The sequence below is a fragment of the Aulonocara sp. 'chitande type north' Nkhata Bay genome, linkage group LG3 (assembly GCF_057382095.1).
Source record: "Aulonocara sp. 'chitande type north' Nkhata Bay isolate Kocher_YH1m ecotype deep benthic linkage group LG3, A_spYH_male_GT1.1, whole genome shotgun sequence".
NCBI classification, from domain to species: domain Eukaryota; kingdom Metazoa; phylum Chordata; class Actinopteri; order Cichliformes; family Cichlidae; genus Aulonocara; species Aulonocara sp. 'chitande type north' Nkhata Bay.
Genome location: NC_141346.1, coordinates 17060268 through 17068670, shown reverse-complemented (window position 1 = coordinate 17068670; position 8403 = coordinate 17060268). Strand labels below are relative to the sequence as shown.

The window sequence follows — 8403 nt, the reverse complement described above, 5'->3', positions numbered from 1 at the left end:
TTTTTTTACACATTTATTACATACATAAGGAGGGTAATGAGTGACTGCAGGTAATGTATGAAGTGTGAATGAGACGTGTGAACAAGGTGACAACCAACTAGCACCCCTATCAGGAAGCTCTAGGCAAGGTTACCCGCCAGACTCCGGTTTGGTAGAAGCTTGGTAACACCTGAAGGGATATTTCAGTGCTGACTCACCTTTAAAGCAGCGCCCCAGCTGTTAGTGCCTAACAGAGGCAGAAACCCAGCTGGCCCAAATTCTCCTTTAAAATCAATAAAAGAACACTCCTCCATTGACAGTAAAATGGATGGAGAATTAGATCGACAAACTAATGATGATGGTTGGGGTCCCGGTGTTATTCTTAGCACATTGGGAGAACAATTAACATGTGTTGAGACAGTCATCAACTCCACACACCAGCCTAAAGAAGCAAAAAAGCAGAAAGAGTCATTGAGGAAAACAGCTGAAAGGTTAATGAAAGAAAAGGGAAAGGACGAGGGGAGTAGTGGTAACTGGGGAATAATTTGGCAGAATAAGGCTATGCAGGCAAAAGAGAAAGAGGAAGAAGCCAACTCAGCAGCAGCAGGTGCAGGTGTGATAAGCGGGGTGAGACACAGAAAGAAAGCAGATAAGCACGCAGGCCGCAAAGCTAAATTTAATCACTGGGTGTGTTTATGGGAAACTGCAAAACCACACATGAAGAAAAATAGGTCTCAGCCACCTCCCTATTCTGCCTCAACTCCTCCCTCAGCAGGCATATATCCGGTACTTAATATCTCTGGTGGAATAATGACTATTGGAGAAGAACCGCCCGTAGCTCCAACTCCCATAGATACCAAGCATTTTTGCCCAGGAAGCTCCTCTCTGTCGGCGACATCCTCAGCTAGTAGTAGAGCCCCCTCTTCTATGTCCCATTGTTTTGGAACCGGATCTGAGGGCCTAACTGACCCATTTGCGAGCGCACCATTTGCGGTTCGAATGAACAGACAGGAACCCACTGAACAACAATTAACTGATCTAGAAGCAGCATTACGCAGCTGCTTAAACGAACATAGGTCAGTGGTCCAGGTGAATAATCGTGTTGCGTCAGCCCCTCTTTCCCGGTCCAACCCCTTTGCCAGCACTCCTGTCGCTGTTAAAGGAGATCTGACCGCTACTGCAAAAACTGAGCCTGGCACTTCACCAAATGTCACAGTTACCATGTCTTTGGTGGGCCGTCAGGATCCGGAAACACAGATGAGTTTAGCCCACGTTTTTGCTGACATCTACTGGGCATTATTGGAAGTTGAAACACCTGCTGAACCAGGAGTTTGTACTGCTTTTCAGCAATGGCGGCCGTGGCTCTCACTCCTACATCCTTATGTCCCTCCCCCTGACCCACCTCATGTTACACTGTTTTATGACAGGCATGACACCACCTGGTACCAGCACATGTTCCAAGAGCAGTGTGAGGGGCGGGCTTGGTCTCTGAACATGTCGTGCATTTTTGCGGCACCGGAGGGAGTGGCAGCAGCGGTTACTTTTACAACAGATCAATTACAGTGGTACATGATGTCTGATGAGGCAGCTCCCCATGTGTCACTGGCCTTACATCCTGGACACCAGGCTAAGGAGCTGGGTGGAATGGTTAAACGTTCCCTTGCGGCCACTGACTGGACACCTACAAAACTCCCACAGGTTTTGTTTTCTCCATCTACCAACACATACCAAATTTTAAATGATTGCTTTAATTCCTCAACACTGCAACATGGAGTGGTCAGCGGGTCACATGGCAGAGAACACACAGACCACTGTGATGCTGCGCCTTTACTCGACTCTCTTCCAGATTGTTTGTGGTCCCTTGGACCCACAGATGTAGGTTTAGTTGATGTGGAGCCAGTCTCTTTTCAACTGTCATCTGCTACCCCTTTGTGGCAGCCTCAGTACTCACACAGACCGGAGGCTGAGGCTGGGATTGCAGAAACAATTTCTGGTTTGGTCACTGCCGGTGTCTTGGAGCCCTCCTGCTCTAAGTGGAACACGCCCATCCTACCCGTTGAGAAAAAAGGCACGGGGAAGTTCAGAATGGCACATGATTTGAGAAGGATTAATGCCTTACTTGACACTCCTACTTTGCCTGTGCCTAATCCTTATGTTGCCTTGACCAACCTCCCACCATCTCATGCCTGGTTCACCTGCATTGACTTGGCTAATGCCTTTTTCTGCCTCCCACTTCGTGAGTCACTGCGTGACATTTTCTCATTTACATTTAGAGGCCGACAATGGCGTTACACTCGCTTACCACAGGGATTTGCCCTCTCCCCAGGACTGTTTAATCAGTGTTTGAAAGAACTTTTACAAACCAGCCCACTACCATCTGACTGTATGTTAATACAATATGTGGATGACCTTTTGCTGTCTGCCCCCACGGCTGACATCTGTTTGGAGGCCACCAGAGTGGTACTTCACCACCTGGCCAACACAGGTTTTAAAGTGAGCAAAAACAAACTACAGATTGCAAGAAAACAGGTTTCTTTTCTAGGCCGCATGGTCTCACAGTCCGGTATTTCCTTGTCCCCAGAACACAGGAACTCCATTTTGCACCATCCAAAACCTCTAACTGTAAAAGACATGTTGTCATTTTTGGGCCTGACTGGTTACAGCAGGACCTATGTCCCAGACTATGTTGGCCTTACTTCCCCTTTGCGCGTTTTGGTAAATGAACAAGGCATGAGAAACCTCTCTGCTCGCCTCTCATGGACTACAGAAACAGAACAGGCGTTTATAAAGTTAAAACAACAGCTTTCTGTCGCCTCTGACCTTGCTGTGCCAGATTATGCTTTGCCTTTTCATCTTGATGTTTCTGGAACTGGAACCCATATCAATGGTATCCTGTTCCAGAAAAAAGGGGGAGAGAGAAAAGTGTTGACATATGTAAGCGTAATGCTTGACAACACTGAAAAACGCCACCCACCGTGCACACAACACGTTTCTGGACTTGCAAAAATCATTCAGAAAACAGCACACATAGTGATGAACCACCCACTAAAAATTTTGACATCACACAGTGTGGTGGCCTACGTCTCTTCACAGGCCTTCACACTCACTTCACTCAGGCAGAGACGCCTCAGTACCATTTTGGAAGCACCACACATCACCTACTCACATGAAGGCATAAACATGGCTGATCACATGGGATCAGGGGAACCACATATGTGTGAAGAGGTTGTGCAGGTACAGGAGAAAATCAGGCCAGATTTGCAGGCAGAACCTCTAATGGATGCAGAAAAAGATTGGTTCACAGATGGATGTTGTTTCAGAACTGAAAGTGGAATGTTGAAGGCTGCATGGGCAATAGTGGAACAGACAGACATGAGATGGAAAACAGTGAAAGCAGAGCAGTTGACAGGACAACAGTCTGCACAGAGAGCTGAACTGAGAGCGGTGATTGAAGCCTTAAGGATGGGAAAGGGACAGAAAGTGAATATATACAGTGATTCAGCTTATGCTGTGGGAGCAGTGCATGTGGAGCTCAAGCAGTGGCTAAGAGCTGGTTTTTTGACAGCCAGCGGAAAGCCTATTAAACATGAGATAGAAATGAGGGAATTAGCGGAAGCACTGTTGTTACCTGTTAAGGTGGCAGTGGTAAAATGCAAAGGTCACAGTGCCGGATTGGATTTAGTGGCATTAGGTAACAAACAGGCCGACTTAGTAGCTAAGCAGACAGCTGGTTACTTACCCTCCCTGATTATGGTAATGGACCCAGAAGCCACACCCCCTCCAGAAAGACCACCCATACAACTAGGCCTAGCCACAATCAGAGAGTTACAGGACAAAGCCAGCCCCCAGGAAAAATCATTATGGGTAACAAGAGGGGCCACAAACACAGATGTTTGGCGTGGCCCAGATGGAAGGCCCATTCTACCGCCAGGGGTCAGACAGACAGCAATGGAAGAGGCACATGGAGTGGGGCATGTGGGACCTGCACAAATGATGAGGAACTTAGCCGCCTGGTGGCACCCTTATCTAAAAGACATGACAAAATACATGGTTAAAACCTGTAAGGAGTGCAACCAATTTGGAATCAAGCCCGCCTTCAAGCCAATAGCAGGGTACTTCCCCATCCCACTTTGCCCAGGGAAAGAAATAATCATTGATTACACAGACATGGTGGACAGAGTAGGTAGTTACAGGTACCTGCTGGTGGCTGTGGATGCATTTTCAGGTTGGCCAGAAGCCTGGCCGACAGCAAGTGAAAACAGTAGAACTGTGGTGAAGTGTCTGATTAATCATTATATACCACAGCATGGGTTTCCCGAGGTCATAAGGTCGGACAATGGTTCACATTTCAGGAACCACGATCTGCAGAGGGTTGAAGCCGCATTAGGTTTGAAACACAAGTTTGGCTCAGTTTACCACCCCCAATCCCAGGGGAAAGTGGAAAGGATGAATCAAACTCTAAAAACTAAATTGGCTAAAATCTGTGCACAGACCAAATTAGATTGGGTTAAGGCATTGCCTCTTGCATTAATGTCCATAAGATGCTCAGTAAATCAAACCTCTGGTTACACTCCATTTGAGTTGGAGCATGGCAGGCCTTTTCCTGGCCCCTCCTCTCGCCTGTTAATGTCGGATGAAGCTGATTCAGACCTCGATCCGAGGACATATTATAACATGCTCCGCAGTTTTGTTGCCCAGTATTCCTCACAGGTCGCTGAAAGAAACCAGCAAGAGCTGAAAGAGGCGGCTACACCTGGAATGGACTACGTCCTCCTGAAAGTCACAAAGAGAAAGTGGGCTGAGCCTCGCTGGACAGGCCCTTACCGCATAACAGAGCGGACCTCCCACGCTGTCAGGCTCGAAGGGAAAGGTGACACCTGGTTTCATTACACACAGTGCGCTGCTGCCACCGAACCAGGAAGAACCTTGAGAGAGGTGCAGAAGGACCTGTCAGAAGGAGCTGCAACAGCATCACCAACCACTTGAGGGAGCCAAAACTCAACCTACAAGCCGGCTGGTTACAAAAGGGGGTGTTCTTCATACTGAACTAAACATTTTTATTTTTCTATTTTTAACATCTTTTATGACTTTGCTTTTATATTGGCTTGAGTTTTTAAGATTTACATTTTACATTGCAATAGTTTTAACCGCTGAAAGCTCATTTAAAGTTGTGTCACTGATACTTTTTGTTGCTCTTTAACTCCTAGAACACGCCCTTGGCGAGGTGGGGGGAACTGGACCACCTTTCTCTGCCCCATCATCCTCTATTAGAAGACATCCAAGCTAAGTAAACATGTCTTGGCCCTTTCCCCCTGAAATGACAGGCAGGCAAAGATGTTGCGTCTTTGTTTGCTTCCTGGCCCTGGGTCTCATTCCCATTGGCATAATCCTGATCTGTGAAGGGCCCCCGACACTTCTGACACCTTCAAGTTCAAAAGCTTCGCCCCCTTCTGACAGTCCCAATCTGACAAATGTAGCCCCTAGGGTCTTGCCCACCACTTCCTCTCCAGTTTTGCCCACGCCCGATCCATTTAGAAAGAAACGACACACGGTTACCTCCTGCACCCCAAGTACGACTAGAATGATTACTCTCTGTGTCCCCAACAATAAAAGTTGGGTAGTCGAAATAGATTTCGCTAGCTTCCCAGTCACTCCCGTCACCAAAGACCAAGGGGGGGATCTTTTTAACCTTGCAGTACATCTCTCCTCCTCAGTGTGGTATATAACCCTGGGAGGTTGGCATCAGTGGAAGTGGTCCAGTTTAGTGTCAGAAACGGACCTCGATTGGTCCAAGCACTCTAGGGGTCAGGCTTTGCACTGGAGAAACCAAAATATGCTCAGAATAGCAAAAAAACCGGATCTTTCAGGCTTAATTTTTACCCTAAAGGATCTGGCCTTGACCTCCTGTCAACAATTTATACTTGCCCCTTGGACTGATCGCACCGCCCTGTATTGGCAAATGGAAATATGCCCTAGCGTTGGTGCAGCTCCAAGCTCTGTAGTTAAAGATGATAACCCCACCTTTAATGGCCCTCCGGTGACATATACAAACGGGGGGAGAAACGGCCGAATACGCATTGTAGACACAAATAAAATGTCTAAAGATGACCTCTTCCAAATTCTAACCGGTATTTCTGGAGCAACAAACAACTGGTTACTACTAGCTGAACAAGCTGCTGACAAGACGGCTTCCGACTGCATAGTATGTATGGGAGCCCGCCCCACTTTACGAGTTGTACCGGCGCCAGTCAATAGTGCATGCCTCCTGCATCTTATGAACAATACAAAACGAGGTCATTGCTCATATCTGGAAAACCACTTTCCTAAAACTCAACGCTCGGTCTCTAATAAACCACCTTTCTTTTCTTCAGATGTAGCTGTGAACAATTTCACTTGTATTAACCTGACTGGCAATGCAGTAAAACTAGGTAGCTTGAACTCTTCTTGGTGCACTGAGATGACGGTTATGAAACCAAACTTCCGACCTACGGCTAGGGCTGATTTGTGGTGGTGGTGTGGCAATAACAAGTTATATGATGGTTTCCCTCGGGATGCGTCAGGTCTTTGCGCTCTCATAACTCTTATTTTACCTGTTTTAGTCACTCCAGTAGATCTCTCTATAAAAGTACACGAAGTTGGCCTCCCATCCTCCTCTGAACGCCGCTCTAAACGTTCTCTAATCCCAGGTTCAGCTCATAATCCAACCTATATTGATGCTGTAGGTATACCCCGTGGGGTCCCCGATGAATATAAACTGCGAGACCAGGTTAAAGCAGGATGGGCCTCGATACTTTGGATGGTTGAAATAAATGCGAATGTAGACAGAATTAACTACATTCACTTTAATGTGCAACTGTTGGCTAATTACACTCGAGATGGTTTTGAAGCTGTGCATGCACAGTTATCTGCCACTTCCCTAATGGCTTTCCAAAACAGGGTCGCAACGGATTTTCTCCTCGCAGAAAGAGGCGGAGTCTGCAGCCTTTTTGGTCAGGAGTGCTGTACCTATATCCCCAATAACACAGCTCCTGATGGTTCCCTCACTAAAGCTATTACTGGTCTCACAGCTCTTACTGTTAAAATGAAGGCACACTCGGGCGTTGATACTGCCATGTGGGACTCTTGGCTTAACATGTTTGGCAAATATAAGGCCCTGGTAGCTTCCATCCTAGTTTCCATCTCAGTTTTTGTTGCTGTCCTAGTCACCTGCGGTTGCTGTTGTATTCCATGCATTCGATCCCTCTTCCAGAGACTGATTGTTACAGCTCTCACTCCTGAGGATAAGGATCTCGCCCGGCAGATGCCTTTATTGGCTAGTCAACTTCCCACCTCCTCGCCAACGGATGATGAAAACTCTGATCGTGAGGGTGACGAACATTATCGTCTTTCTCTTGTTTAAATGCTTCTAGAATGGTTGTTTCTCTGTGGTGTTTTGTATTAGGCTTGTTATTAATTGTTTCCCTCACCCACTTCCTCTTGAAGGATATATCTGGTTGAACTGTGTCTGGTCGGGTTGTGAGGGTTAAGCGATGTTCTCAGGGTCTCCGGACTTAAGCCTGAGCGAATGTGTACTCCCACCACTGGATATAAATTGTTTTTTTCCACACCCCTTCCTCACGTTTTACCATATTCACTTTTGAATGTCCTTAGCAGTTACCGTTCTGGGTTTATTTTACGGTTGATTTATTCTTTCACATTTTCACGTTTATATCTCTCATTATTATAGTATACTCTGTACTCTCCACATTTTTATCATTACTTATCCTTTTTGGTTGCTGAGTTACAGGAACTGTTAATTTTGTGTCACTACCCTGGTTGCACTAACTCGTTGTATCCTTGGTTGCAGGACAGCTGTTACTGCTTTCGTCGGGAACCGAGACTGCTTGCAGCCGACCCCTGGGCAGGGTGGTGCCTGGACTCTTTTCTCCTCATCTGCAATGACAGATAAAGACAAATGATAAGACCCGAGGAGTTTTTCGAGCCAGGCTTCGACACGTCTCTGTGTTCCTTTGAATGTTACTTATTTTTGTGTGTTGACCCATTTAAGATGGGTCAAAAGGGGGATTTGAAGAAAATATAATCTGATCAAACATTATTCAGCTTTAGATATTGTTCAGCTTTAAAGTTACTGTGCAACTGTGTAATAAAAATGTGCTCACGACTTTGGCCTTGAGAGCGATAAGAAGCGATCGCCTCATCCTGCAGGTGCAAGATATCTGCAAGCGAAGAGACTAGAACACCCAAGGCCGATTTCCTTTTATGGAGTTGTTTTTCTGCTAATGCAGCACTTTCCTCACAACCCCCTCCTGTAAGTTTTAGAGAATATATACCCATCCTCACAGCAAATATTAGGAATCTCTTGATGTGAGCTGTGTTGAGAGGTTGTCTCTGTCTCAATAAAAGTTCACTGATTCCCCATCTGCA

General features: G+C 46.4%; 1 long non-coding RNA gene across 1 annotated transcript; it reads left to right on the top strand.

Annotated features, from left to right (window-relative positions):
* Positions 1-1322: 1322 nt before the first annotated feature.
* Positions 1323-8403, top strand: LOC147334241 (uncharacterized). The gene is made up of 2 exons (XR_015128467.1): positions 1323-3637; positions 4425-8403. It is a non-coding gene; the product is annotated as an uncharacterized LOC147334241 (long non-coding RNA).